The sequence below is a fragment of the Mus caroli genome, chromosome 10 (genome assembly GCF_900094665.2).
Source record: "Mus caroli chromosome 10, CAROLI_EIJ_v1.1, whole genome shotgun sequence".
NCBI lineage: Eukaryota > Metazoa > Chordata > Mammalia > Rodentia > Muridae > Mus > Mus caroli.
Window position 1 is genome coordinate 111,068,032 of NC_034579.1, and position 9,064 is coordinate 111,077,095.

Genomic DNA, 9,064 nt, shown 5'->3' on the forward strand with positions numbered 1-9,064 from the left:
ACTCCATTGTTTCTTCCGCCCCGTCTAGATTCCTCTCTTTGCAGGGAACTGCCATTCTCAGTGAACCGTTCGTGTTGTGGACCGCGGGCGGGCCGCAACAGTAATACTCCTAAACAAAAGCCTATTTTAAACATCCTCCTGGACCTCCATAAATCCTCCTGATAATTATCCTTCACTTCCAAAATAATCCCCCTCTACTCTTGTGTCATATAATATATATTATATATATTATATATATATATAATACGACACAAGATATTTATATCATATATATAATATATGACACACCACACACACACACATAGATATATCAGTCAGACAGACAGAAAGAAAGACAGATATGCCAGGTTTCATATATAAGAGAAAACATATTTGTCTATCTCATTATGGCCTGTTTCACTGAACATGACAATCTTTACTTCATCCATTACCTTTCCAATGACATAATTTTGTTCTTCTTTATGCCTGCGCAAAAGAGAATTGCAGGATTGCACTTCCTGGAGACAGATGTTTAGAAACTATCAGTATTTGAAATCAGTACAACTGAGAATGGAGCTTGGGTTATGGCTCTTACTCGAAGATGAGTGGTGGTCTGATATCAAGAATTAAAAATCAATCTTTAAAGCACATTAGTGCTGATCAAATAGAGGGTAATCAGTATTCTATGAAAAAAGGAGTAAGACTGGAGTATAAGATATGAGGGCTAGATGAAGTGGTAAATGCACAAACAAGTACACCTATGTTTGACAAATGCTATAGTACGTTATATTTACTTGCAGGCGTGATCTTCAAAACTTGGCTTTGAGGATTGCTCTTGGCTCATGAATGAAAAGGGGCAATTTAAAAACTATTAGCACAACTATGAAATAGCAGTTATCCTAGTTTTTGTGTGATTCTGATAATGCTATAGATCTCTATATATTAACTTATACAATCTTGAAATAATTCAGTTTTACATGTTCATTTAAAGGACAATGAAGCTATTATCAAAGCAATATTTTCCTAAAATTTTGATTTGACAAGGCTAGGAGAGAGTAATTGCAATGTACCTAATGTAAGTAAATGATAAATATTTGAGATAATACGCACATATACCTGCATACATAATTTAATCTGAATCTGATTGTTACACATTTTAATGCATATATTAAAGTACCATACTGTACTTGCTAAATATGTACCATCTTTATGCACTAATTGTAAATAAAATTTATTTAAAAGCAAAGTATTAGGAATTAATTTTAAGTTTACATGTTTAGGTGTCTTGTCTGCATGTATGTTGTGTGCCTGGTGCCTGTTGAGGCTAGAGATGAAGTCAGATCCAAAGAACTGGAGTTAGAGGTGTCTGTGAGCCACCAGGTGGCTGCTGGGAATCTGGATTCTCTGGAAGAGCAGTCATGTCTCTTAACTGCTGAGCTGTCTCTCCAGCCCTGCAAAAGATATGTATTTTAAAATAAGATACATCTCTATTTTTACAAGTAGAAATCTTGGGATTAGGGTATATCTCAGTGGTAGAGTGTTTGCACATCATTCCAAAAGCTGTACCACAAACTCTCAAAGTTAGCATAATATGCTGCATTTACACATTAGGATGTATGAGCTTTAAACACATTTGGAGGGAAGTCAGAGCAGGGCACTGGCTGGACTACATGGCCGGAGTGTAGTTGGTTTTGTCAGTGATGGCCAACCTGTCTTCTAATGAAGCTGCGGCATGCTGACGGCTCTTTCCTCTGTGTCCTGGTCAGCTCTGTGTGCTGTGTTCTGGAGGTCGGTCACTCTGACAGGCTAGTGGTGGGCCCTTGCTGTTGTCCTAGTTAAATATTCAAGAGGACATATGATGTGGGTCTCGATTAGTCCTTGATAAGTTATTGTGTGCTTCTAATATCAAATGAGAAGGTGTGTCTATTCTTGGGAGTAAATCTTATAGAGTATGATGTTAGAGAAGGATGTCTCAATGATCCCCTTCTTTTAAGGAATGCTACCCTGTGGTAGAAGAGATTGATACCTCACTAAAACAAGTACGCTTGAGAGTAAGAAAGACACCCCTACCAATTCTTAGTGCTTAATATCAGCTCTTTCTGAGGTAGTTCTCTATTACCCACAATGCCCAAGTCTTCCCGATACATCTCACTCTTGGAAACAGTGTTGCTGAAGTTTCCATCTCTTGCTACTTTGAGTACCTCAGCACTTACAAGATGCCAGTGAGTTTACAGCAACCCCGGAACAAAAGGATATAACAAAGACTGAAAAAAAAACCCCAGGAATAATTAAGGTCATGCCACAAACTTTTAGTGGATTGCTGATGCAGTCATGATTTATTTAAACTTCTCAGTGGCCTCCCTTCCTGCCCTTACTCACTGACTCTAGTAGACGATTGTTATTTACTATTCTCTGGGTGAAACATTCTTTCTTCTGGGCTTGTGGAAGACTACAAGTGTTGAGAATGGGTGCCTCCACATCTTGACATCATCCCCAAGAGAGTGATGGCTAGAAAACCCTGTTTCTCCACTCTGAGTTGGGCCCTTTGGATGCATTCTATGACCTTGCCTGTAGGTCTAAGTTCCCATGCCCACTGTGACTTGAGCTTGCTAACCACCCTGCATTGACTTCCTCTTTTCCCTGAATCCCTCCCCCTCTTCTCTGCTGCTCCCCAGAATCACCACCTACACAACTGATTCTCAACTCCAGCTCTGGCTCTGGAGTAACCCAATCGGTTTCTTTTCTTTTCCTTCCTTCAGTTGAGCATGTACAAGTAAATAAAAAATAATGACATATGCAAATATGACTTATCATCCAGGTTACAAATGAGAATACATTAAAACAGAAGAAAAATAATGACCAAATTGTGCTTACGATAGATCAAGCATTGATTCAAGTGCTTCACATCACTCACACACACACATACACACACACACCCCCCCACACACACACATACACCACACACACACACACACACATACACACGCGTAGTTCATACAGCTAGTGAAATTTGATGTTTGCTATAGCCTCAAAGGTAAGGAAGTCACTGTAAAAATGGAAGTGGTTAGGAGAGAAATCATCTTCAGCATCTATAGAGACTAATGTTAGTTAATAGTTTGCTCAAGAAAGTGTTTCGCTTTAACATTTACCAGTGAATGATCACCAGTAGTGGCTCCTGTAACTCACATCAATGCAGCAACCCCTAGGGAGACAGAGGGCAGGCACATGTGTTAATAGCACCTTCTTCTCTGTCACTGGGCTAAATAGTGAGGTCTCGGAGCTTGTAACCCTAGCGACATTGTGCCTTTTTTACTTTTCTTGTTGCTGTGGCAAAATGTCTTGCGGAAGCAACTTAAGGAAAGAAGGATTTACGTTCCCTCATGGGTTTTAGGGAATACATCTTATAGCATGGAAGGCATTGTGGCTGGGAACGTAAGGTGCTGTCTGAAGTCAGGGGGCAGAGAGAGGGGAACTCCCGTGCTCACGTAACTTCTGTCTGCGTTTCTCTTCTTGTTCAGCCTGGTCTCTTCGTGTGTGGGCTGGGAGAGCCCATACTTAGGGTGGGTCTTCCCTTCACAGATAAACACCATCTCTGAAAACACCATTAGGGCACTCCTAGAGGTGTCCCAAATCCAGCCAAATTGTCATTAACCACCCCAGCTGCCATTGCCCAGGCCTGGGAATTAATCAAGAGTCTTTAGATGTTTTGGGCAAAGCACCAAACTGGCATTTTGGTATAGATAGAAGGCTAAGGAGCTTTTATACTTCTATACATTACCATCTAGTGGGAGACAAGCATTTAGAGGATACCTTAAACTTTATTCTTTTATGAAAAAGCTTAAGTTGAATTTATTTGGATGTTTGCATTCGCAGGAACTCCTCTCTGTGTATTCGAACAGTTTCTTGGCTTCGGTTGTTGACTTTTTAGAGGAGCTACAGTTAGTTACCTCAGCTAACTTCTGTCTGCTATTCCCTTGGGTTCAGCCTGGCCTCTTAGTGTGTGAGGTGGGAGCGCCTGTATTCAGGGTGGATCTTCCCTCCATAGCTAAACAGCATTGGGGAAGTCTTAGAGGTGTTCCAAACCTCCATGCCTGGGAACTCCAGCAGGTGGTTGACAGCTATTCAAAAAGGAAGCCAAAGAGAGTATCTTGTCCTTAGAGGACTCTGCTTCCTGCTCAGGCCATATCTTCTTTGAGCACATGGGCACGCATCGCCCCGCCCTATAGAGCGGAAGCACGATGTCAGCGCCTGGAGTGGGGGTGGGGTGGGGCAAGGCAACTTCTTTCTTCTCAGGGTGATCCACAGGAAGGAGATGGGAAGTCAGATCAAAGCTGGCTTAACACCTCTGTCCTGGGAAATCCTATCAGGTGACTAGAAAGAAAACCTAAGAGGCCAAATTTCTGCTCATTGTCAGAAGACAGGAGGCAGGTTGGGGGAAGTCCCTGACCACAGGCCAACAGAGAAGGTTAACCGGCTTCCTGAAAGAACCTGCTAGAAAAACCTTCAAACTCCACCTGGGGTGAAAAGAAATCTTTCCAACTCTTTCAAGTTTCTTCACTTTCCTGATGGAAGTACAGACAGCCTTGTGACATGTCATTTAGACTGCTTCCTTGTGACATGTCGTTTAGATTGCTTTTCTTGGGGATTCGCTTTATTGTTTTAGGGGAAGCTCCTATGACAAAATGCAGGGCGTCTGTTGTTGTTTAATAAGCTTCCTAAAAATCATAATGAGTTATGATCTATGATTCTAATTAGCAAATTAGGTGTCTAATTTTCCAATAAGGAAAATCATATATCATCTGGTGTGGGATGGCATTGATATATGTTGCGAGTTGCTTGGAGTGATAAATCCGCACTACAGTCTCAAGAAGAAAATATCAGATGATCTGAAGAAGATTAAAGATGTCTGGTGTTGTGCCTGTCACCTTTCAAAATGAAAAGAGTGGGAACAACTTTTAATTTCTGTCTTTTGAGAAATTATCATTTAAAAAAGCATATAGGTATAATATCTCAAAAGGGGGGTGATGAATATAAAATGGGTAGCGGGATGTGCAGGCTCCTCAAAGTAAGAGCCTTAAAGCAGGAAATTTCAGAGAAAAATACACGCACAAACATCAAATCCACAGTGACTAGGAAGGATTGGGTTTTTGATTAATGTAAATTTGAGTAGGTAATGATATCATGTATTCATGTGTACACACACATTTCTATCTATGTATCCATGTATCCATGTATGTATCCATGTATGATATATGTATGTACCTATTTATGAATCAAACTATGTATGTATGCATGTATCTATTGATGTATGTATGTATGTTTATACCTATGTATCTATGTATCTATCATCTAAGTATCTATCTATGTATCTATGTATATATCTATGTACCTATGTATCTATCTATCTATACACATTGAGTCAGGGCCTCATGCATTCTGAGTCAGCCTTAAACTCACAACGTAGCTGCTGATTGTCTTGAGCTACTGATCTGAGCCAGAACTCCTAGCCATGTACCATCATGCCAGGTTTATTATGATGGGCTGAGATTCAACTCAGCGCTTTGAGCACGGTAGGCAGGTTGGTAACTCTATCAACTGAGATAAATCACTAGCCCCAATATTTATTTTGATGTTTTTAAAATGAATTGAAAAATCTACTCACAAATGCACGTATACCTATGCCTTATTTGGGTAAAAACTAACAGGAAGTAGATGCCATTTGAATCGCTACTGATGATATTAGTTAAGATACTATAAGTTATGTAGTAACTTCAGGTATTATATTTAGGTGATAGGTTACATATATAACACACACACACACGTTAACTTAGACACAAATATATGTGATATGAATGTCCCCAACTGCATGATGGCTTAGATGTAGCTGAAGTTTGTTTTTTTCCCTCATGTAAAGTCCCAAATGATGAATTAGAGCAGCAGTTGCCTCCACCCCCAGCAGTACCACTGTCCCCGTGTGACTTTGCCATCCTCAATGCTGTGACTGTAAGGTGCACGGTAGCGTCAAGCTTGCCAACAGAAGAAGAGTCCAAGCAACAGAATCCAGAGAGTCTCTTTTCCTAGGCCAGAACTCTGCATGGAGAGGAAAGTGAGCCTGTGAAGTGTGGGCAAGCTCTGAGCCAGAAAGGAAGAGGAGGCAGGATGCATTAGCAAGGCTGTCCTGCGCCCAGAGTCTTCCCAGAGGAACTGAGCATGAGCCAACTCAATGGGAGAGAGTCAGAATGTTCCAGAAACAGAATGCTAGATAGGGAAGCTGGGCAAAAGGGTGGGCTCTAATAGAAACAGGGAGATGAATATCGAAGAGAAAAGATGGTAAAATCATCGTAAGGATATCTTTAAAAAGTCACAAGGAATCATACTGTTAACTATCCATCTAAGAACTGATAATACATATAAGTCTATGAGTAAATATACACACATAGGTACATGAAAATTTTCTCATCTGGACCAACAATGTACCCTCCCAGAGTCAAAGACCACCTAACAAAACACATTCACTCGAGATGAGAGGTCGTCTTTTGAGTTGTTGGTCAGGGTTGTTTTGTCTAAGAGACTTCTGAAATATTACAGGCTGCTGCTACTGCCCTTGGTTGTTCTTGGCAGTGGAAGGTAAATCTCTGTTGCTGAAGATACAGTGTACTTCAGATATACATCCTAGAGGCCCCTGAGCTGGAACGGAACTGAATATTCCCGGCACCACACACGTCTCCAGAGGACTGGAGCAATCAACAGTCCATCCCAGATATGATGCCTGTGAACCCAAAGAGAGTAGCAATGCCACACATACCTTGGTGGTAACCAATACCTCTAATTAGATGTAAGACCTGTTCAACAAGAGAGACATCGTGCCTAGTACTAGAAAGATAGCCAACTTCCTAGGGCTAGTGAAGCCATGCATCTTGGATTACAACCACTTCTTTAGTAAAACAGCACAGCCCCTAACTATATCTTAAATATTTGTCCTTATACTGACAGGTAAATGTATCCTTTATCCATTATCAAGGAAAGTTCTCAGTGCAACAGATGGAGACCATTTTAGAGAACTACAACCAATCAAAATGCAGGGCTGTGGAACCCAGTCCCAATGGGTTCCATATTGAGGAAGGGCTAGGTGGTAGGAATATTGTGAGAACCAGAAGTTCATTCACAGTTTACTGTGAGGGTTTGTATATCCTAGTAATGTCAGAAGCTACACTCAAAAAGCCTCACCAAAATGATGACTTAATGTGAGATGAACAAAGATGGCCGCAGTAGACATGCCAAAGTGGACAGAGGAAAGACCACAAGGTCTAAACACTATGCAAAGAACTACAGACAACCAAAGAACACTGAGAGAGGAAGAGAGAGTCTTCCTCATGAAGGACAGAATATGGTTACTCAATAATAACATGGTCAGCTCTGAAAACATACATACAGTAACATTATACAGATCAAGATGGTTGTACTTAGTAATATATATGTACACACATGCACGTGTGCACACACACACATACACACGTGCACACACACACACACACACACACACACACGGGTGTATAAAAAAATTAATGAAAAAAGAGGCCATGAATTTGAAAGAGCAAAGAGAGTTTGGAGGGAGGAAAAGGGAGGGGAAATGACTTAATTATATTATAACATTAAATAAAGAAGTAATCAAAATACTTTGCAAATTCTACCAAAGGATTCTGACACTTTGAAAATCTTCATTAGGTCATTTTCCAAGGTTGCTGGCAGCCAACCATCTTCCCCTTTCCTCATTTTCTGTTGGAGAACCTTATTACCTTCCATGGATGTGGTTAGGTTGGGTCTGTGGAGGAGCTGTCACCAGACTCTTTCTTATGGTCAGCTGATCCGTGACCAGCCAGTTAGATGCACTTTCCTGGACTACACTGACACAGAGATGAAAATATAAGTATTAGACTTATACACTTATTCCTGCCTGGTGCCCTATGGGAGGGCTGACATTCCTGAAGCTGAGATCTGAGAGTGCAGGGGAGAGATGGTCTATTTGAATTTGGTTTTTTAGCTTTGTTGTTTATCTATGAGATCGTCCAAATTCCTCCACAAATATTGTCTGATAGATAAAGTTAATCACAGGTGTTTTGAATATGAGAACAAAGAGCCACCGATGTCATAGTAAATGTACCAAGCACTTAGAGTTAATGACAGCGTCACTAGCTTGGTTGGAATGGCGTGGCCAAGAGCGCCAGTTTTGGTGGCGCCACAGTAAACTTGTCTCCTGTTAGCTCAGTGAGTTTTGGTAAGTTGTTTATCCCTCCTGAGTCTCGTGGGTTTGGCCTATGAAATGAAAATAAGTTTATCTTCTTTAGACTGATGTCAGACTTAAACGAGAGGCCCATTTAAGTACTTCATAGGCAGCTATTACTTGACATTAGGCATTGGCCTTTTTATTGGCAGAAATGTTTGGGCACACAATACTTATTTTGTATTACTGGAGTACAAGAGATATTTCTTTAGATTTCCCTGGTCGTTGTGATCTTTACGTTAACATTAGGAGCCCTGTTTTGACTAATCACTACCAGAGAAAATTTGGGAAATTAAGGTGCATATGTTCTGCAAATTAAATACAGCAGGATCTATGGAGATGACTAGACAGGGGGTGGGGGTGGGGCAGTGCATTCGCTATGGGTGCTCTGTGGTTTAAGGTCTCCCAAAGGTTCATGTGTTGGAAGTGTGGTTCTCAGAGCTCTTGTTGGGAGATGGAACCTTAAGGGAGGGGCTGGATGTGAGGCCTTTAGGTCCACTGTGGTCCTCCAAACATTTCTAAAGGGAAGTGAGACCCCATCCTCTTCTGGATTCTCTTCTGTTCATCTGCTTCAGTCTGATTCTCTGACTTGTCTCCTGTCATCAGTCAAAAAGAGGAAGGGATGGCAGGAACTGTTGTCAGTATTCTGACAGGATCTTTGGCTGCTCCTGTGATCTAAATAGCACTCTTTTTTTTTCCCTTTTCTCTCTTCTCTTCTCTTCTCTTCTCTTCTCTTCTCTTCTCTTCTCTTCTCTTCTCTTCTCTTCTCTTCTCTTCTCTTCTCTTCTCTTCTCTTCTCTTCTC